A 23,279-nucleotide genomic window follows, 5' to 3' on the forward strand; every position below is an offset into this window, starting at 1 on the left:
TTTGGATGTCAGACTATATAATTTCCTCACACTTTTTCTCTAAACATGAAGAATAAAGAAATACAACAGGAGGAGAAGAGGAAAGTAGTAATTTGGGGAGTGTTGACATTAAATAGAGGCCCAAGTTGAGGATGACTGCAGCTAATGAAAACATTTAAAGAAACAGCATTATTCACTATTCCCACTATTCCTAATCTTCCTGTCTATGAACCTAGAGTACTTCCTGTTCTGAATTCAAAGGTATATGTTACCTTCCAACCAAAAAAAGTTCCTTTGACTTTAAATTAGTAGTCACAAAATTGTCTTGTATTGTTTTCTACATATTTTAATTTTCCTTAGTGCATGTTCATCTAAGTAGCCTAAGGACTGGAACCAAAAAAAAATCAAATTATTACTACGTAGGATGTACTACATTTGAGCATGATCTAGCCTCCTTCTGCATCCTTCCTTCCATGTAATATGATAAGAAATCTGTGCCAAGCAAAAGTATAGTGAGGTATCACCTCACACCGGTCAGAATGGCCATCATTAAAAAGTCCACAAACAATAAATGCTGGAGAGGGTGTGGAGAAAAGGGAACCCTCCTATGTTGTTGGTGGGAATGTAAATTAGTGCAGCCACTATGGAAACAGTATGGAGGTTCCTTAAAAAACTGAAAATAGATTTACCATATGATCCAGCAATCCCACTCCTGGCCATATATCCAGAGAAAACTATAATTTGAAAAGATACATACACCCAATGTTCATAGCAGCACTATTCACAATAGCCAAGACACGGAAGCAACCTAAATGTCCATCGACAGATGAATGGATAAACATGTGGTATATATATATATACAATGGAATACTACTTAGCCATAAAAAAGAATGAAATAATGCCATTTGCAGCAACATGGATGGACCTAGAGATTATCATACTAAGTGAAGTAAGTCAGAGAAAGTCAAATATCATATCACTTATATGTGGAATCTAAAATATGATACAAATAAATTTATTTACAAAACAGAAGCAGACTCAACAGACATAGAAAACAAACTTATGGTGACCAAAGGGGAAGAGGGGAGGGAGAAGGATAAATTAGGAGTTTGGGATTCACAGATACAAACTACTATATATAAAATAGATTAAAAAAACAAGGTCCTACTGTATAGCACAGGGAACTATATTCAATATCTTGTAATAACCTATAATGAAAAAAAATCTATATGTATAACTCAAACACTTTGCTGTACATCAGAAACTAACACAACATTATAAATCAACCATACTTCAATTTAAAAAAAGAGTGTCATAGGGCACTGAGGAAAGCTGAAAGAAGAAAAAAAGATCTGTGCCAAAGCTGCCTATGGTGTCAATAAACTTAATTACCAAAATGCTACTTCAGGAGTAGGACACCTGAACCTCAAAAATAACAGCAACAAAAGGGTCAAAATTATAAGGAAAACTGTAAAATATTTCAAATGGAATGATAATGAAATTTTAGCATATCAAAACTGTGGGATGTGGCAAAAACACTGCTTTGAAGGAAACTTATGTTAAATACTTATATTACAAAAGAAGAATTGTCTAAAAGTGATGCCTTAGGTACTCCCTTACAAATTCAGAAAAAGAGCAAAGTAAACCAAGAGTAAGTAGAAAAAAAGGAAATGATAAATGTAACAGCAAACGTCAATGAAACAGACAACAAACAAACAAACAAGAAAAAACAGAGAAAGTGAACAAAGCTAAAATTTGGTTCTTGGAAAATGTCAACCAATTGATTAACCCCTCGCTAGACTGATCAAGATATAAAGGAAGAAGACACATCACCAATTTCAGGGATGAAAGAAGGATTACGACTTCAGATCCTACAGGCAAAGATTAAGAGACTCTTACAAACAAACTTTATGCCAACAAGTTCAACAACTTCGATGAAATAGGCAGATTCCTTGAAAACTATGCTCTAAAATTCTAATTGCTCTATGTCTCTTAAATCACTTGAATTCATTAAATTAAATATGAAGTTGTTAATCTAAGTAGAGATTTAATTATAAAATATTTAAACAGAAAACAGAAAATTCTAATTGCTCTATGTCTCTTAAATCACTTGAATTCATTAAATTAAATATGAAGTTGTTAATCTAAGTAGAGATTTAATTATAAAATATTTTTAAATGGTCACCTATACACAGTGTGTTTTTTCCCGGTGGTAATATAATATGGAAACGTTAATGTGAAATCAAGAATTATCTTCCAAAGCATGGAACCAGTATGAAGGGAATTAATTAACTGCACGATCTTAACAGCCGTGGACATTTTGCTTTGAGACCCTGATACATCACTCGCTACTACAGGTATATCATTTTCAAAGGAGATAGTAAGGTAGCCTTTCCTCGTGGGTTATCCTCAAATCACACTAGTTCCTCTTTTCTAAACCTACTGCTCACTCTCCTTTTTACACATTTTTTTCAGCCATGCTGATGCCATTGATGAATCGTTCACATTCCATCCAGTTTTATGGATCTCTGACTTTATTCTTCTTGCTTCTCATTCAGGAGTTATAAGGTCTTTCATAGTGACCTCTGTAGATTGCTAAATTCTTGGAACTGTACCTAAATAAAATACTTATTCTCTTAGTTGATATGATACTCAATCATTCTCTGCTACTAACTAACTATATGTACTTGATAAATTACATAAACACTAGGAACCAATGTCCTTAAGGTGTTATTTCTCAAGGCCTAAGGCTATATCTCATATTTAAATTACCATAGGGTTCAACATCCTACCTCAAACACAGTAGAAATTCCTTAATATGTATTAGTTGATTGACATGTAATGTCCTTTTCAAAACCCCTATTCTTCAAATAACTTTTATCTATTATTTCCAGGTGTCTAGTTATAAGATTATTATTCTATAGCTTGAATACAATTTAAACCAACTCATCACAAGAACAGAGTATACTACAGAAGGGCATTGTGAGAATTGCCCCTTGAATTAATGTTAATATTTGATAGTGTTCTGTGAGAGATCCAACTATTTCACATGAAACCATAAGACTGAAATTATGGCTGATTATATTTATATGAATCTTCTGCTCTTGAATCACATAATTGATCTGTCCACACACAAAAACATTCTGTTATGACAAAGCATTTTTTTCTTGGCTGATTCATTCATTCATTAAACAAATGGAGGAAGGGAGTGAAAGGTTGGATAAGCCTATGAATGAATCAGGAGAACAATGTGTCTTCTGCAGACAGTAAATAGAATGTGCTGGTGGATTTGCTGTAATGACTGAGGCAGCAGGGATACTAAGGAAAACACACCGTATCCTTATATTCTGTAACAGTGGCATGGAAACTATCAGAGGGGTCCTCCTGATAAGACAAAACTTTCACACAGTTTTGTTAATGGGAGACTCTGACTTATTGCTTCAACAGGTCTTAGATGGCCAGAGGGTGGTCATCCCATGTTGTTGCAAATAATATATAATGGTTGCTTGGGAGAGCTTCAGATAGAGAAATATCTGACAGGAAGTCCATAGACTCATGGGAATGGTACCTGGAAGGGGTATGCGATAAAAGAGGGATTAGAATGCCAAGAGGAAGACTTGACCTCACTACAAAGATACCCTCAAGCTATAAGGTTGGTAATCCTTCCTTCCTTCCCTTTTTCTTTCCTCCCTCCCTCTCTTCCTTCCTCCTTCCCTAACTTCCTTTACCTAAAACTTTCTAATAGCAAGTTTAATTATCCATAGTTTATAGATAGAAAAATTGACTCACAGCAATTATGATTCACACAATTACTTAGTAACAGCCATGAGGAAGAGGAGGAAGAGAAAAACATATTTTTTAACTTCTACCTGTGCTCTTGGCAAAATAAAATGGAATCCAAATAACTTCATTTGGGGATTGTATTTAGATGTGGGGTCAGCTGTGATGATTAACCCTGTGGGAAGGGTGCTGTACAGTCAGGAGTTCTCTTAACACAGTCTATTGACAGGAACTCACGGAAAGGTTTTTGGTTATTTGTCAAGTCACATATTTGGCAAGAGTCCATTTGCTTCTTTTCTATTACCATTTGGCCTTTTAAATATTTTAGCATACTTTCCCTGAAGTATAACCGTATAGCCACTAATTTAACAAAGGCAATAGACTAAAGATTATCAGCGAGTCACATTATGTAGTTTTGTAGCCAAATGTGGAATCCTGGTGTTCATAAATAAGAAACTTTACTTTTATTTCTCCAAAACTTACCAATGACTAAGAGACAGTGGTTTATTGGTATCTTACCATCAATTTTCCTATTTCACCTTCAGAGTTAATCAATTCCAGTATTTTAATTTTGATGTGAGGCAAAAATCAAGCACAGGAAAGCAATGCCTGGGATTCCAAAGCTGCTACATGGGTGCAGTTCTTCATTGTGGGAGAGAATTGACATTAACTCCTTAGGAGAGGGCTACGCACACCCAAACACATGTCACGTCCCCTCTCCCAGACACAGCTGGCAGCACCCACATGGACAGTCTGGCTTCCCTTCTAAATAGCGATCCAACTCTTCCCTCCCTGGGTTTCTCTTCCTCCTGCCTCTCTCCATTGGAGAAGGATGTAGTTTTCAGTAATGATTCTCTTTCTCACTTTTTTTTTGTCTTTTCTTTTCTGATTTCTCCAAATGGCCTTATCTGCCAGTCACAATTTTTGTGGTCTGCAATTCTGATCACTTTTAAATGAAACCCATGCTGGCTTTGGTAATCATAATGTCATTTACAATTTACCACTAAACACGTTTATTCAGTTAGTAGCACACTGGAGAAAGAGAACTCCATATGAACTCACCGTGAAAGGCCTAATCTGATTATTTCCTCATGAAAATCCAGGCAGGGGTGCTTGTTAAGAGGGGCTGAGAGAAGAAGGGTGAAAAAAAAAAAAAAAACCCACCAAGGTCTGGCCACAGCTGACTTTCATAATCAATGTGAATAGATAAAGTGACCCAGCCTGTCAGGGGCAGCCACCCAGTCGCCCCAGGGCATTCCTCTCCAGAAGGCAAGAGTGGACAGGACTTAATAAATGCTGAGTGACCGGTGAGTATTGGCTTGGCCTATGCTCTTTCATTCAAGATGGACAAGACCAGTGATAAAGTCCAGAAGCTCCTCTCTAAGTGGGGGAAATTAGATGAAGCAGTTTGTATGTGTGTGTGCATGTGTGCATATGTGCACTTGTTTCTATGTGTACTTTAACATCCTAAAATATCCTAGACATACAATATGCTCTGTCTGCCTTTCCCTAGATTGGAAACCATGGACCTAGAAACCAGAAAGGAGGAGCGTTAGGTACTCCTGGTAAAGGAGGAAGCAGAGGAAAAGGTGGGTGGGTATGTATGTGAATGTGTGTGAGTGTGTGTGCACTCAGGTTGCTTCCAGGGTTCTAACAATTATTAACTTTGTGTCAATATTTGTCCTTCCTGTCTTGAAATGAGGATTTTCCACTTCATTTCACATTTGAAAAGAAAATATGCCAAAGGGGTCGTCTTTGCTAGGAAAAAAAATTAAAAGAAAAGGAAAAAGAAAAAATTTCTATCCTTTATTTAGAAAAATGGATCAGAAGGAAAGAAAGAAGTATTTTAAAAATAAATGTTTTGACTCAAAGGCACATGGATTCCTTCCATCTTCCCCATTTCAACAAAAGAGAAAAATGTATATGTTTGAAAATAGCAGATAGCAGATTTTGACAAAAGTATAGCAGATTTTAACAAAAACAAAATATATAATCATTCTCTTATTTTCAAGAAATGAAATCATTTATAATTCTTTTCTGTCAAACAACATTTACACCTCATTGTTTCTAATTTAACAACTATAAATGGCCACAGATCAAATAAAGTGAAGACAAGCTGAATTTATTCCCATTTATATAGGTTGTCATAGACCTTCAGGCTATGAGGAATGAAACTCCAAAATCTGTGTTCCTAAATGTACAAATGGAGTAACTGAAATCTTGCAAAGAAATATTAAAGAAAATATGTATTTTGTCATATTAGCAATAATAGAGAAAAACTATCTACCTTGTCGAATGGGGAATTCAAGCTAAAAACTATTTTTTAAAACCTCAAAACTAATGGGCATGTGTTATATTTGTAAAGTGAAGGTAAATTGAGGGTGATGTTCTTGTGCATAACAGATTCCATACAGATGACAAAAAACACAACCTTGCTAATTTGGAGTCTAGAATTGTTGGTCTTAAAATATATCGAGTGACCATAATATGGTAGTTCTCGTCCTTGTAGAAGAGATGAGGTATATATGTTTGCACATATACCCATACACTCAGATAGTATTATAAGAAAATGTAATTTGAGAGACTTAAATTTCAATGAATTGGAAAATTTAATGTATTCCAAGTTCGGGTCGTGGAGCTTCAAAATAAAGGCATTTCCAGGTTGGTTTTCACAAATTGCTAGGCAGTGGCACTCAGGGGCTGAGTCTCCTTGCATCATTCTCAGTGAGGAAGACACTGTAACAGCTGGTGGTTGGCGTGGCGAAGTGACTCCCCACGTTCAGGAGTCAAGAGAGGACAGAAATAAGCCATAATTGAAAAGAGTATAAAAAAGGAATGTACATATGTGTATAACTTTGCTGTACAGCAGAAATTAGCACAACATTGTAAATCAACTATACTTCAATTTAAAAAAAATTAAAATTAATAAAAAGAGAGATGTCTGAGCATGAAGACAGCTCTAAATGACAAGATACTGCAGAGGTGCGAAAGGCTCTTAATGACGAATGCACATCTAGAGGGGTAATGGGCTAACAGACTTCAGGAGCTACAGATTCTGGGATCTGTGCCCATTTTTGAGCAATCTCACCAAAGTTCTTGAACTTGAGTCTATTTTCCGTGGGAATACATATTCAAACTAATGTGAGAAAAATGGAAAACCACATAAGACCAACCATTATATGAAGCAAGGATGCCTGTAAGGCCTTCTGTGAAAGGTCCTTCTGTCCTTACTAAGTTCTCTTGGTGAATATTTTGAAATATTTGTTCCCTTTTATAAAAAGTGTTACTTTGATCAGGAGATGAAACTACTTTGAATGCAGTGGTAATGAAGATGAGGGAGAAGGTCAGATATGTATCAAATAGACCTTTCTTCTGAATCAACCATCTTTCCTTCCTCCTTTTTCAAACTAAAAAAAAAAAATCTTAATTTTGGTGATGAAAGTCCATTCAAATTAATTCTAGAGGACTACTTTATATAATTTCACTATGTTGAAATGTCATTGTCTATATTTTGCTTGAAATAAGTCTCATAGAAAATATTTTTGCAGTTTTGTTATTTTATTTTTGGCTGTGTTGGGTCTTCACTGCTGCACGCAGTCTTTCTCTAGTTGTGGCGAGCAGGGGCTTCTCTTGTTGCGGAGCACGGGCTCTAGGCACGCGAGCTTCAGTAGTTGTGGCACTCGGGCTCTAGAGCACAGGCTCAGTAGTTGTGGCGCATGGGCCTAGCTGCTCTGTGGCATGGGGGATCTTCCTGGACCAGAGATCGAACCCATGTCCCCTGCATTGGCAGGCAGACTCCTATCCACTGAGCCACCAGGGAAGCCCAATTTTTGTTATTTTGTTGTATCATGATTTCACCTGCAAACATCTACGGGTATGGTCTCAATTATGATTTTTATTCAGTGAATACTGCTCTGAAAACAGCCAATGTAAATCCAAGTTCAGGAAGCCCAGTTTTGGGGGCAAGAGATCAGGTTTTCCTGTTAGAGAAACCTGCATTGCGTCCTGGCTCTGCCACCTTCCAGCTGCAAAACCACAGGCAGGTTACATAAGTATCCTCTCTCTGACTCAGGTAACTCATCTGTAAAAGTGGTTGAGAGCAGTTCCCAATCCACAGGCTGATGAACAGCATTAAATGTGATGATGCACGTGCAGAGTCAGGAACAAACACTTGCTAATATATACAAGCTGTTACATTCGCCATAATTTAAAAAGGAGTATTTTTTAAAATACTTTTTGCACTCTCCTCTTGCTTTTTCTGGCACTATCCTTATCTCCAACTAATGACATTTGCCTCGTAGGAGTCTAAAACAGCACCTATAAGTGTTGCAAGCATTCACAATAAAGGATTTTGAAAGAGACAAGTTACAGGTGAAGAAAACACTAAAATGTGGGCATAAAATTCTGTGATTTTAGAAAATACAGGTCAGAAAGGAATACATGTATACACACATACATAGGTATGTGGGCACACACGTGTCTCTAAGCAGGACACCTATTTTTTTTCCACTAATCAAAAAATAAATTAAAACCTGCAAAATCCAAGGTGATTTCCCTTTCATCTAATCTTTACTTTTCCCTTAAATACTCATATAAGTAGAGGACTACTTTATATGATTTCATATACTCTCCACCCCATTCCACCTTTTCTCGCCACCCTCCTATTTCATTTTTACTAGCAAACTTTGCCTGCCAGCTTTGAACAAAGTGATGTCCATGGGCTATATTAAAGGAAGGGACAGCCAACAGCCTTCTTTACAAATACAATTCGGGCACACTCTCTCCCCAGAATGATAAACTTATCCCCACTCCAGTCCTCGGCGTGAAGCTACAGCAGTAATTCTGTCGGATGCCAAAACTGAAATGGATGTAGCCATGCCATGCCCAGCTCTGAGCTGTGGCTGTAATGAGATTTGAATGGGAAACCCCGGACACAATAAATCCGCACCATATGTGACCGTTTCCTGTGTCAGTTCCTTTCTCATAACCAGTGGAGACTTTTTTTTCCCCTCTCATGACCCCACACCACGACTCTGAAATCTTTCATGGCTGCTTATGGGCCGCAGGCTCTTTCCAGCAGTTGTATAAATAAATGAATTTGACAGCAAACATCATAACAGTTAGCAGTAATGTGTGTTCGCCACAAGTGCCTATACTGCTCAGTGGAGAAATGGCAGAGGAAACAGCTTGTTTTGTCACCTAAACAAAAGTAGTTTCATTTGACAAGTGGTGAAAGAATTAGTCAAATAAACTTGAAATCCACTGGGACTATTTTTGCCAACTCCTCCTGCCGGTGAAATGTTCCCAGCTTCTCAATGCCCATGACTCATGAGAGATAAATTCCCGCCCTTTATTCTGCGATAAAGATCTGGGCTGGGAATACCAAACCTTTGGCTGATATTTTGTATTAATCTGCTTTGCAAGGCAAGACTGTCATGTATGGGAACTCAAGTACAGCAGGGGGTTTTCAAGGAGGCTTGTGGCAGACAAACCAAGGACACTTCAGGTGGGAGGGAGAAGAGTGACAATAATGACCCAGCTCATTGATGACCTGTTGACAGCAAACTGAAGCCTCTGAGTGCTTCCTTTTCTTTCACATTCCCTTCATTCCAGAAAGAGAAATGTCTACACCAGACAGTTGCTGAAAGAAAGGGGGTTAGCATTTTCCCTGTATCTCCACAGTCCCAGGAAAATGCAGCTGCCTCTATTCAGTGAATCTGTGGTCAATTTAGATAAACACCAAAACAGCACAGATTTTCCTACATGACATGGGTTGATTGTTTTTAAGTCCTTAAATTTTGCTGCTTCTTCACTGGCATCTCAATTCTAATCCAATTGTCCCAGCTGTGAAAGATGTCAGAGCACAGTGGTTATTCCTACAGTTGCTGGTTATTTATGGATTCTGGTGCAAACTGCGGTGGTTCAAATCTTGGTTCTGCTACTTACTCTCTGTGTAATATTAGGCAAGTAACAACTTCACTGTGCCCTCAGTTTCCTCCTTTGCAAAGTGGGAAGAAAAATGGAATGGTAACAAGCTCATAAGGCAGCTGTGATGATTAAATGTATTTTAAAAGGTTCAGAACAATGCCTGGGACATAATCAGTGGTATTATTATCATTATTATTATTCCAAACAAAGAAACTTAGACAATAGTCTCTTTAGAAACACTAGAGCTTTTCTCTGTAATAGCTTGATATTGGCAGTTAATCTGAGAAATGAAATTTGAAAACATAGCACCTTCAAGTAAATTACAATTAATTTCAAGGTATAGTACAACAGTGCTTTAAATAAAAATATCATCTGGACCTTGAAAGTACTTTTTTACATGTAGGTTATTCTCACTCTTTTTAAGCGGTCCTCTTTATCATGGTCAAGAAACCTTTGCCTTTAGAATCTTCTCATATTCAACTGAAATATCACTGATTAGGAGGATGAAGGTTAAGGGCTATCACCAACTAAGGGATCCTAGTTCAGGTATATGTTTTGTTCTCTGTTTTTTATCTTTTTGAAATGTAATTATTAAAATGGCTTACTGAAGTGTTTTGCTATCTGATAATATGCAAAAAATGCCCTAAAATTCTAGAAGGTATGGATTATAATCAATATGAGCAGATATTTCCATGTATAGAGAGCCTGCTACCTGTATAATAGATTCCTAGTGTCTCTGTTTTAACTGACAGATCCACTTGAATATACATTTCTCTATATCTAGTCAAACTCTTCCTATGGAGAAAAGTCAGATATATTAATGAGTTGAAGTGTGTAAAAATAAAGGCACTCATTAAGTTTTGCTCTTAGAGCAGTAAGTACCAATAAAACTTAAAAGAGGTGAGTCAACGGAAGGCACAGAACCATTTGACTTTATAAAACAATGGTGAACCAGGAGGGGGCGAGGTGGGGTTGGTTTGATTTGGGGAGGGAGGTAGGTTTTGCTAGAAAACCAGATACACAAAGTGACATCATCCTGTGGTACAATGGGTTTAAGTGAGACTCCATCTATAGTAAAATGAACCGAAAACCCCATCTGTCACTGCTCCCTGTGACCAGCCTGCACTGCGACATCAGGAAACTTCTCAAAAACTGGCCTGCGAGAAAATGACTTGTCCCCTAGGCAATTTCACTGTTGAGGAATGTCATCTGATACAATGCCTCTCTTGCTCCTTCCAAATCCCTTTCCAAGGTCTGCTTCCAGGGTGCATATCCTGACTCACTTTAGGATCCCCAAAGGTGAAGGTACATGGCCCCCAGGGCTGCGTAAACAGAGCTGGGCAGCGTCCTCTTTGACTACCCAGCCACTTCCACCTCCTGTTACGGAGCAAATGAACACTGCACCTTGTAGTCTGATTTTCTGAGTTAAGGAGAAAATTGAGGGGACAGAGAAACTTAAAAGACCTGTAGGTTTAATCAAGCATTGTGGAGCTGTGAAAATAACTGCTCAGCTATTCTTCTTCATTTTCCAGGTATGTGTGTGAACACATGTAAGGCCGGGCTTACCTCGGGAAGTGACAGGCTTGTACTTCCCCATCCTCTCGTGGTTGAGTAGAATCATTAGTTAGCCGTTAGTCATTGAGCAGAGGTACCAAGTGTCCCTTTGGGGCTATGCAACTTAAGTGAAACAGCTGGCAAACCACAGGCCATAGGCCAAATCCAGCCCACTGGCTATTGTTGTAAATAAAGTTTTATTGGAACACAGCCCATACTCATTTGTTTATGCACTGTCAACTACAGTAACCTCTGATTTTGCACTGCAGTAGCAGACTTGAGTCATTGTAACGGAAACTCTATGGCCTGTGAAGTTGAAAATATTTACTATCTGGCCCTTTATAGAATATATTTGCCAACTCCTGCTCTAAAGAGTTCCAAGTTTGTCACTAAGACAGTGACCAGCAAAGTACAAGAGGAAGGTTGATTTCTCAGACTGGGTCCCTGCCGACCAGAGACAAATAAGAAGTGTAAGCAAGAAATAAACCTTGGTGGGTTTTTTTTGATGTACTGAGATTTGCAGAGTGTGTGCTATGGCATCCTAATCTAGGCTACCCTGATGGATACAGCATCTTTGCTCTTCTCATATGTATCCTTTTCTCTGAACATACATAATATATCCAGCTTTAGGGAAGCGAACAAAGAGCATAAAAGGACTTTTGTTGTTGTTCCTCAGGAGACAAGATGAGGACATGAAATGTTTGAATTCTCAGTTAACGTTTGGCCTAGAACTTTCTAAACATAAATATTCTTTACATAATTGATCCTGATATTTGCTTCCAATACCTGAGAATCAATCTTCTCTGTTAAAGCTCCTTGAAAAACTAGTCCCCTGGATCTCTGCAAATTTACTTTCTTTGCCATAAAATTTCCTCAATATACTGCACAGAGAAGGTTATTAACGTCAATGGGGGGAAAGATTTCCGTAAGCCCAGAACTGAAATGCTCGTGTCTTTTAGAATGAGTTCTTGCATTTGGGCTTTAGGAGTTTTAATATGGGTGAAAAAATGCATACAGATGGCCCAACTTGCTCATTTTGCTATATCTAGATCTTCTCCTTTGGAAGAATAAGAAAAGGTCCATTTGGGGGGCAGAAAACATGGTCCTTTTCAACTTCACAGAAGGACAAGTAGAGTGGACAGCCTGCTGCTCTTTGGAAGCAGGAAGTGATGGAGACACCTTGAGAGCATTGTGTTCCTGGTGTCAGACACTGAAAGGGGAGCCAAGGGGTATCTTGCCAAGAGAAGTGCTGTGATCAGATGGAGAGAGACACTGGTGTGAAATGTCGATTCCAAGTTATTTTCTTCCTATTCCTGGTAACCTTTGACAACAGACGGATCACTATGCACCTCAGTTTCCTTATCATGCATGCAAAACAATATACATGGATATTGACCTACAGTGAGATGGCATAAACGTTAACTGCGCTAATGTCTAGGAAACGTGGCAGGGGAAAACGGGTTGAGAGAGGAGGCAGCCACCCAAGCAATCTGCTCACTGAGGGCAATAAATAGGAGCCAGGAGGGAGAGTGGATGGGAAACATGATCAGGTTGACCAGACACTGTTCAGTCACTTGAACAAATAAGTTGTTAGGATTCTTACAAATAAGGCAACAGACCAGGGCCTTGCAGGTAAGCAACTTCCAAGTCATCTCTTAAATTCAATGTTTCCTTTTGAAAACGGGTGCAACACAATTCAGCAAGGTGAAAGTGTTTTAAGGACATTTTGGAATTCAACTTTGAGTAACAAAACATAGCTAGATTACTGAGATGCACAAGTGGCACCAAATAGTCAGACAGAAAAATAGTGCAAGTGAACTTATTTACAAAACAGAAACAGACTCACAGACACAGAAAACAAACTCATGGTTACCAAAGGGTGGTGGGGGTGAAGGGAAGGGAGGGATAAATTAGGAGTTTGGGATTAACACATGCAAACTACTATATATACAATAGATAAACAACAAGGATTTACTGTATAGCACAGGGAACTATATTCAATACCTTATAATAACCTCTGATGGAAAAGAATCAGAAGAAAATATAATATAGATATACACACATATATAGGTCTATAACCGAATCACCTTACCACATACCTGAAATTAACACAATATTGTAAATCAACTTTACTTCAATTAAAAAAAAACAGAAATTTTCATCTCCCTTTAAATTCTACCCTTCCACTTGTTTACCCTATCTTGGAAAAAAAAAAAATTCAGACAGAATGGCTTATTTATAGCAAAGGCTTTACACAAAATGGGAGACAAAGTAGTGGCTGGAGCTATGAAAACAGGTACTTCAAAAAAGATCTACAAATGCTAACAAACACTATATACAAGCTTAACATGAAAAGGATAACAGATTAAGCAAAACTTTAGTTATACAAAACCATATATAAGATTTTTTTAACATCTTTATTGGAGTATAATTGCTTTACAATGGTGTGTTAGTTTCTGCTGTATAACAAAGTGAATCAGCTATACATGTACATATATCCCCATATCTCCCTCCCACCCTCCCTATCCCAACCTTCTAGTTGGTCGCAAAGCACCGAGCTGATCTCCCTGTGCTATGCGGCTGCTTCCCACTAGCTATCTATTTTACGTTTGGTAGTGTATATATGTCCATGCCACTCTCTCACTTTGTCCCAGCTTACCCTTCCCCCTCCCCATATCCTCAAGTCCATTCTCTACGTCTGTGTCTTTATTCCTGTCCTGACCCTAGGTTCATGAGAACCATTTTTTTTTTAGATTCCATATATATGTGTTAGCTTTTATAAGCAGTTGCATACTGTGGTTTGCATATAGGGATCCTTCGAGATAATCTCTTCAATTTGGATGAAGGCTGGTATAGAATCAGGAAATCGATAGCCATCCTGAGCATTACCTTATCAACTTGGATTTTTGTAAATTCTGGGGGCAGGTGGGTGACGGAAAGAGAAAACAGGAAAAGAATCTCATTTTCTAGTTCCTTCATTGCACTGATTTAACGCTATTAAGCTTTTATCATTATCCTGATAGGATCTAGACCTTGGGAACATGATAGTGGACAATAAAAGGAGAGACACAGTGTTTGCCTCCATGGGACTGACTTAGTCACGTTTCTAGTAACAAATGTGCCTCCTCTTTTAGAGACAGTGAGCTCGTGAGCAGTTTGAGTACAGGTATCAGCCCCACTTCCTCTTGGTGTGTCTCCCTCCTTCCCATACACTCACATCTGTGCCTGATACACACACAGAGGGAAGAAACATCAAAACTTCCTGACCATGTACTATGCGCCAGGCCCTGTGAGAGTCATTCAACATGTCACATTTTATTTAATCGGCACGACAAACACAGAGGTATGTTTTTATGGCTTCCATTTTCCAAACAAGGAAACAAACCTGAAGTTGGGCTTGAAGGACTCTAAAATGGCAAAGCCAGACCTTAGCCAGCCTCAATCCCAGTGTCACTACCAGATGCACAGCTGCCAGGGGTCCCACCCACCCACCCTTCATCAGGCTGGCATGTGAGTAGAGACAAACTTTCCATTTCGTTAAACAGTTGAGATTTGGGGGTTATCTGTTAACTGGAGTTAATTGCTCTGCCCTACACAATGTTCATCTTATACCTAAGTAAATGAAGTCAATTTTAAAAGTGAATCGGTACACAGAGGCAAAGAACAAACAAGGTTAAGGTTCCAGTTGGTTTAGAAGGATTAGTAAGAGGAAAGGCCAAAGGCCCTGCCTCTCTGACCTAGACTATATCTACCATTTTAAAGAGGCTTCATTTCATAAGAGTAGTGGCTTTCCTGTTTAGAAGTTCACTGAGAATTGACTACAAAAGAGTTCTGCCCTCCTAGGTGATCTCCACTCAGTGGCCAGCTCAAAATTTATGCAGGAGCCCTTAAAGCCAGCTAAGGATTCAGAGCCTCACTAAGGTCTGGAATACAAGAGTTCCAGCAGCATCCTACACGCCAAGAAAGAAAGTCAAAAGCTACAGGCAGCTAGTTTGAACTTTCAAAAAAGTTTGGCAAAAGGGCAAGAACATATTTTTAATTCCTAAGGGATAGCTCATGTGCTTTCCGTTGGACCTGCTCTGTGTCAAAGGCCAATTTCCAACCATTACGATACTCTAAGTTAGTTACATGAATATTATGTTTAGACACATTCACACACTGGGTCAAAAGCAAAATTAGACCGTATCTGTCATTGGGGAGTTTATCCTTCCACCAACTACAAAATTCTCTTTGTTTGGATTCAAGGCTGATTTCCCCTAAAATACAGGATTTTCCAGATAAAACTAGCCACTGGTCTTTCAAGAATGGTTTTCCAGGTTAATAAGAGCTGTCTCCTGGGAAAATATTACACCCCATAATGCACCTGGTCAATCCTTTGGTGTCATTCACATTGTTAGGGGTAAGAGTGGGAGAATTCGTTCCTGTCCTCTGAGACAATCATTTTATGCCCCAAAGCTTCAACCTCATTATTCTTATCTTACGGCATAATTACAATGTTATTATTGGTCATAAAATTAACCAGATTTTCTTCTCTTTTCTGTTCCTCTTCAACATTTGACTCCCTGACCTTCCTCAGCTGAAAAGTCTATGGACTTATTATGCACTAAGTGTAGAAGTATTTCCTCTTATTTGTTTTAAATTTTCCCACTGTTCATTTCATTGAGAGCATACTTGTTCTCATATTGTGAAATGGGGTAAAGAAAAAAATAAAAGAAGAAGAATTTCCACTACTCCTTTGAAATGTGAAAATGTTTACTCTTGTCTCCCAGTGATTCTAAAACTTTTCACTTTTGTCATCTCACTATCCAGAGGTCCTACTCTGCGTTGACTTCACCCTGTAGGTCCATGGTTAACCTTATAATCCAAGCTTCTTTGCCAGTTGCTCCACTGTACTCTGTGCAAACTTCACCTCACTATTTTCCAAAGCAACTTCTTTGCCAAAATGGCCAAAAAGGTTTCACTCCAAAGGCTGGTGCCCATCTGTAGCAGTAGTTGCTAAAATACAGTCTTAGGAAAGGCAATGAGACCATGCAAAGAGTCATTAGAAAAAGTGTTGCGATAGATGAGTAGTCTGCTGGGATGAGGGGTGTACCTACGGTGGGTCTTCAACAAAATTTACTCTCAATACAAATACCACTACATCTGCTATGCAAACATCTTGCTCAACAGAACTTATGTGAACCAGAATTTCATGGAACCAGAATCTCAACCCTAGTCCACCCACCATCCAGAATTCTATCCAAATTCTGTTCTACCAATGCACATCCTTTTAAGCAGCTAAAAATATTTTCCTAATATTCTTTCCGTGCTAATCACTGGCTGGCAAAATGTATTCCATCATTTACTCTAAAGTTGAAAATTATAATCACTGGCTGATAAGAATCATTATAAATTGACTAAAATTGAAAGTGTTGTCCCAGATGGATGGCAGCTTTGGCTGACACCAACTAAATCTTACTTTCCTGAATTCAGAAAGGCAGTAAAGATGCAGGATGAAAAGCCTTTTGAACAACTGATTCATGCTCCTTCATAAAGATGGACTTTATATGTGAAGGGAGTTAGACTTGATAATCCTTAAAACCACACCAAAAGCTGGATTTCTTTGCAAAAAAACAGGGTGCCTTACGTCTGACCTCATCTTTTGATAATTTTCCTTTCCAACACTCTGCTCAGACCATTCACCCTCTTTGGGGCCTTGGACAAGGCAATCTCTCCACTCTTCTCCCAGCTTAGTCATGTGGCCCATTTCTACACCTTTTTTCACTTTTCTCACATGTTTCCCCCTCCATGAAGCCCACCTTGATCAGCCTATCCTCACACATGCTCTTGTTGTCTCTTATGATGCCTTGCATTTTAACATTTTGTCCATGGCATTTTTCACTTTCTAACCTAGTAGATACTTCACTTATCTTTTACGGAGATCACTTACTGTCTCTTGCCTCTGGAAAGTAAGCTTCATGAGGGCAAAGATCTTTGTCTCATCTTACACTTATGTACCCCAACTAACTGACATCTTAGTCCAAAGATCTTGCCATAACATGATGCTCTTTGTGTTTCCTGTAAAATGAGTAGTGGGTAGACTTATGAGTGAATAAATCAACCAAGGCTTGACTCTGTAATCGTCAAAGTGACCCTGAAATTACTGTATTTTCATATTTTCAAACCATGTGGATTAATACCCAAAACATTTTTAATGAGAACATAGAAGAGGAGCTAAATTCTCAGACTGAATTCTACAATTACAGCCTCGAGGGCCATCCACTTGAATTAATCAAAAATGCCACTAATTAGCTAGACTTAAGCAAGGGCTGGTGCGAGGCAATGTGACTTTTTTATGTCACGTGTCACCTGGATTACATTTTCTTTCTGATATACAAGCCATTGGTCAGGATTTGACACCGTGGATTTATCTGATGAAGTGTGCAGAAGAGATTGGTTTGTTAATTTCTAAGCATGATCTAGAATCATTTTATGAGTGTTTCCACCTTTACTGAGCAAATCAATACTTCAGTGTTTCAAGTATATAACGGTATGTTTTATTAAACATAGTCCCATATTGGGAACAAGGGGATTTGGGTTCCTTTGTTTTGCCAAAATCCACCATTCTTAAACAAGTTGCCTTAGCTCTCAGAGCTTCAAATTTACCATCTTAAAAATGAGATTAGGCTAAATAAGTTATTGTTGAGATCCCTTTCAATGTTCACATCAAAAAGGATTTTATCACTTACACATCATGCTACTAGCCCCTCAAATGGCCATACTCTGGCCCTTTCATTTCTCTGACATCTTAGAAAGGAAACTCATCTCTCCAACCAAACCTCCTGCCTTACAAAAACAAATGAACAAGCAGGCAAACTCCTTGTGTTTATACTCCTGCTGTACCTATTCCTTTACCTCCTTGAAACTTTAGTCTTGGTTCTTCACCCTCTCCTCACTTCCTTCCATTTCTTACCTAATGGTACTTCTTCCTACTCCTTCCAGTAATCCCAACATCTCCTCCCTCATTCTTCTCCCATGTCTACATATAAAATCCCCATCCTTGACAAAGCTATGCATCTATTTCCATCACTTTTGCTCCTGGGAAGTTTAAGAATTCTGTAGAAAATCACATAATTAAAAAGAAACTTCCAGTTGCAAAATAAATGAGTTATGAAATGTACAATGTAGGGAATATAAATAACTAAGTAATATCTTTGTGGTGACATATTGTAACTAGACTTGTGGTGATGATTTTTGAAATGTACAGGGAAAAAAATCACTATGTTGTAAAACAGGAACTAATAGAGTGTTGCAGGTCAATTATGCTTCAAAAATAAACACTCATAGAAAAAGAGGTTAGGTTTGTGGTTCCCAGAGGCCAGGTTGGAAGGAGGGGAATTGGATGAAAGTGGTCAAAAGGCACAAACTTCCAGTTACAAGATAAATAAGTACTAGGGATGTAACATACAACATGATAAATATAATTAACACTGCTGTATGTTATATATGAAAGTTTCTAAGAGAGTAAATACTAACAGTTCTCATCACAAGATAAAATTTTTTTCTATTTCTTGAATTTTGTATCTATTTGAGGTTACAGATGTTCATTAAACTTATTGTGATAACAGTTTTTGATGTATGTAAGTCAAATCATTATGCTGTACATCTTAAAGTTATACAGTGCTATAGGTAGATTCTATCTCAATAAAACTGGAGGAAAAAATACAAATAAAAATTACAAGCATAAAACAAGAATAAAAGCTCACATAACTGAGAACTGTATCATTTGGTGCTATCACAAATATTTTATCTGCAACCTCAATTGAGCCTTCAGTATTAACCAAGCCCTCTTCCATTCACCGCTAGTTAAAGTTCTCTTCTGTTCAAGGATTTAGTTGCCCCTACGCTCTCATATTAATGACCAAGTCACCGACTTCACAAATAAATCTGGGGACACGAGGAACTAATTTTCCTACATTTACTCCTAACATTTTCAAATATTCACTCTTCTTTTTCTTCTTCTCATCTGACTCAAAGAAATGGGTATCTTTCCTCTTTCCCAAGCTAACTTCTATATGGGCGACCTCAGCCCTGTCTCCTTCTCCTTGAAAGTCACAAATTAGCCTCATCAACTGCTGCTCGTTTCTTGGGTCTTCAAACCTCTTCCCCATTACCTGGAAGCATGTATAAGTTTCCCACCTTCCTTTCTTTCCGTTTACTCTCACATTCCTTGAAAAGACAGGTTTTCTTTTTATTTTGTTCTATTTATTAATTTTTCTCATCTTCTAGATGGGTCTCAATCCACTGAAATCTACATTTTGCCCAACTCACTCTATTGATACTATTCTCAGGGATGTTACTAGAAGCTTCAGTTCCAGTTCTAAGATCCAGTTGCTTTTTTCTGATTTAATCACAGTTGGCTTCATTATAGCACTTGTTGTTCTTCTTGAAATACTCTTTTGTCCTAATTCCTAGGACATCTTTATCTGCTATTCCTCTTACCCCTGTTTCTCCTCAACTGCTGTTGTTGTTTGGGGGGCCTCCTTCATCCAACCCTTTAAGGGATCGTATTCTTCAGGGTTCAGTTCTCTGTCCTCATCTCACAACACATATGCCCCGTTTGTATGCCCCTCACATATAAACAGAACGAGAGAGAGAGAGAGAGAGACAGAGAGAGAGAGAGATTGATTGATTCATGTGCTAATGGACCCCAAACTCATCATCTCTCCTGAATGACAGAACTGAGTGTCAACTACCCTCTCTTTCAAGGCATTACACACACCTCAAACACACCCACTGTCCTGCAGCCCTTCTATGCCTCAATATGAACTACATGCTCGTTATCTTCTATGTAAGAATGATTAGAGCTAAGAAACCCAGAAGGTAACATCCCTTATCACATATGTAAGTTTATAGGGAGAGGTTCCTATAGAATAACTTCTAACATTGAAACCCTGACCGTATGCCCGAGACTGTGGGGAGTGGTTTTACAAGCATTGTGGTAAGTCTAACCATAACAATAAACCTAAAATGTCTATACAATTTTCATCTCCGTCTAAAGATGTGGAGACAGAGTAAAGAGAAACTTGCTGAACAAATATGTGATAAAGACAGGACTCCCAACCAGCCCGCCTGGAGGCAGAGCTGCTCAGTGTGTGATGCTGCGTCCAGAAGTATATGCAGCTTCATGTAAGGCACCTGATGACCGTGGTACAGCCGTTCCCCCCTTTGCCCATTGAAAACCATCGCAATAATAATAATAATAGCAGGCTACCTGTATCGAGTGATTTTAATGTGATTCATACAGCTTTAAGTGCTTTATAAGCGTCAACTCATTGAATCTTCACAATGACTCTGTGGCATAGGTACTACTATTACTCTCCTTTTACAGATGAGGGAAATGAGGCATATATGGTTTAAGCATCTTTTCCATTTTTCAGTAGCTTGAGGAAAGTGAACACAAGGCAGTCTGTTCCAAAGCCCATGTCCTTGACCTCTATCCTACACTCTCCAGCTCTTTAAGCATTTTACTGTGTTTCTTAAAATAATACTGAGTGCTGGTTCCTATACATCCCTTCCTCCACTCGCACCATCACCAAAACACCTGACTTTATCCTAATAATTATAGCCCTGTGGTCACGATGCTTACTTGTATCTTTTCTCCCTCTCCCTGTTTTGGCTTGTTAATTTATAGCAATGTCTGCAAATGTTTTCTTTCTCAGTTCCCACAAGACCCTTCCATATTCAGTTTCATTCTGGATCATCTAATTTTATTGATTCTTTTTCACAAGCCACACACTCCCAATACCATAAAACAATAAACAAGAAAAGCCAAAAAGTAAACACTTGATCCAATTACCATTCTCTCCATATAGCCTCCTAAGTTGATGGTGATCGTGTAACTTATTGTTCAAACCAAGACACTTTTGAGAGTGGATGTCTTACAATTACACTGGAACAGCAGGTATGAACTTAGGTTGTCCTGGGCAAACCAAGAGGTACGGTCAAATCACTTCTGACACACAGAGGACAATTTAGCTACACAACCACACTGTGACTAAAAGAGATTTCCTAGCTAACAGCTTCCCCACTGGCAATGATATCATGTCTTCTTCCAAGAGCACTGGCTACAGAAGAATCAGAATTCTGCTGGGGCCTTCGAATAACAACAAGCACAAAGAAAACAATCTTGCCAAAATTTTAAAACAAAAAATGAAGAATAAAAGAATAAACCTTAAGGTTCTAAGTCTATTATAACCAATAGCAAGTAGACAGAACTGAATAAAAATGGACTTAAAAGTATTTAGTAATATTTCTTTAAATCAGCAGGGTTTAAAGAACAGAGACCTTACTTCTTAAAGTCTTTCCAACAAAATCCTCAGTTAAATCTTATTGAAAACACTCATTTCTTGTTAAATAAACATTATCTAATGAACAAAGGATTTTCACAAAATCCTTTCATATCTTGTTATTCTCAAGTATAAATTAAAGCTTTTAACTTGTCTTTATAATGCAACCTCAGTGTCAACCCTCTAACCTTTCTCCATAGTATTTAATACTGCTATTTCTGAAACATAAAGAACAGCCACGTTGCCAAAAAAAAAAAAATAGAAGAAGAAAAAGAAGATGAATAATATATGAAATGAAATCCTGACTTCGTAATTTATTAAATTGGTAATGATCAAGAAATAACTTTGACCTATTCAACCTATTTTCAGGGTTCATTGCTATAGTTCTTCAGATTAAAACAATGTTGCATTTACCTGTCTCAGAAATTGATACTCGAGAACATTTTTTCATAGATCGTGAAAATAACTGATGGCTATTTAATATCACTGGTTTAAAATAACAATATGGATATATGTGAATATCTCTGAGAAGTATATTAATTATAAATTTCTAGGTTTTGTAGAGACTTTAACGAGCCTGAAATTCTATTAGGTAACAGTGAATTCTAGAAAAGAAATCTTAATCCCTTCTCTTCCCTGCTCTACTATCTTGTATCTGTTGTACATCTGGATAAGAAAAGTAGAAGAAAAATGGCACAAGCCCAAAGTGAAATTTTGAAGTAAGAAACATTTGCCTTTGATGGCCTTCCTGGCCAGGAAGAAGAAAACCTCTCCTGCTTTTGGGCTCCCAAAACTGTTCTCTGTTCCTACAGAAGAAGAAAGAATCTGCCATTCTTATCTGAATTGTCATGAAAATTTGTTCTAACAAGTTGGCACCCCCAGTTTGCATTTATAAGTTTAACTTTTAAACTCTCTAGTGGATTTGAAAGTTTACCTTCATGTAAAGGAATGCAACAAGCTTTCAAGCAGTGCTGTGATTTTTAGAAAAGGGTCTTCCCCAGTCTGCAAACCCATAGCACTCTGAAGGTGGATCTGAATCCAGTTCTGCTTTAAGGATTTGGCAGTGATACAGACACTAAATTAGCCAAGGGTGCTTGTTGGTCTATAGCCCATAGACCCATTATTGATCCCCAGGAAAGGGACAAATGGGACTGAAGATTTTTAGAAGGTGAGTTCTTCTCAGGAGCAGCACAGCCAGATTCACGAAAGCCATCATGAGCACCACCCAGCAAGGCAAAACTCTGTCCAAACTTTTTTGGATAAAAATCACCCAATCCAAGGACTGAGATACCCATCCTGTCCCCATGCACTTTCCCCTGCACAACCCACTGTATATAGTCATCTCCTTGTCCAGATACCCTCCTATTTACTATCTCATTATAAAAAGTTTATTTTCGAGATCCAGAAGCCAGAGAGAGACAAATCAACAGGATTTTTCTGCTCTAAACCCCCTCAAGTTTAAGATCAAACAGCTAAAGAGAGGATTAGCAAAACAGAAGTTAGAGGTGAAACATAAAACTGTAGCCCTGGAGAACTGTCAGGGGCAGCAAGAGAACCCCAGCTGGTGGGACACGTGCTCCAAACACTGAGAGCCGTTGATGGTGGGAGGTGAGGAAAAACTGATGACCGATCCTTGGAAACGATAACAGAGAAGAGAGGAAAACAATGCTTAGTCTCATAGGTTAAAAAATAATACTAGTAATAGTCCTC

General features: G+C 38.2%; 1 protein-coding gene across 1 annotated transcript in view; it reads right to left on the bottom strand.

The window, feature by feature from the left end:
- PKHD1 (PKHD1 ciliary IPT domain containing fibrocystin/polyductin) overlaps window positions 1–23,279 on the bottom strand; it is a 426,555-nt gene that overhangs the window by 42,248 nt on the left and 361,028 nt on the right. The gene's annotated exons all lie outside the window — the stretch shown is intronic.

Source organism: Globicephala melas, chromosome 11 (genome assembly GCF_963455315.2).
Source record: "Globicephala melas chromosome 11, mGloMel1.2, whole genome shotgun sequence".
Classification (NCBI taxonomy): domain Eukaryota; kingdom Metazoa; phylum Chordata; class Mammalia; order Artiodactyla; family Delphinidae; genus Globicephala; species Globicephala melas.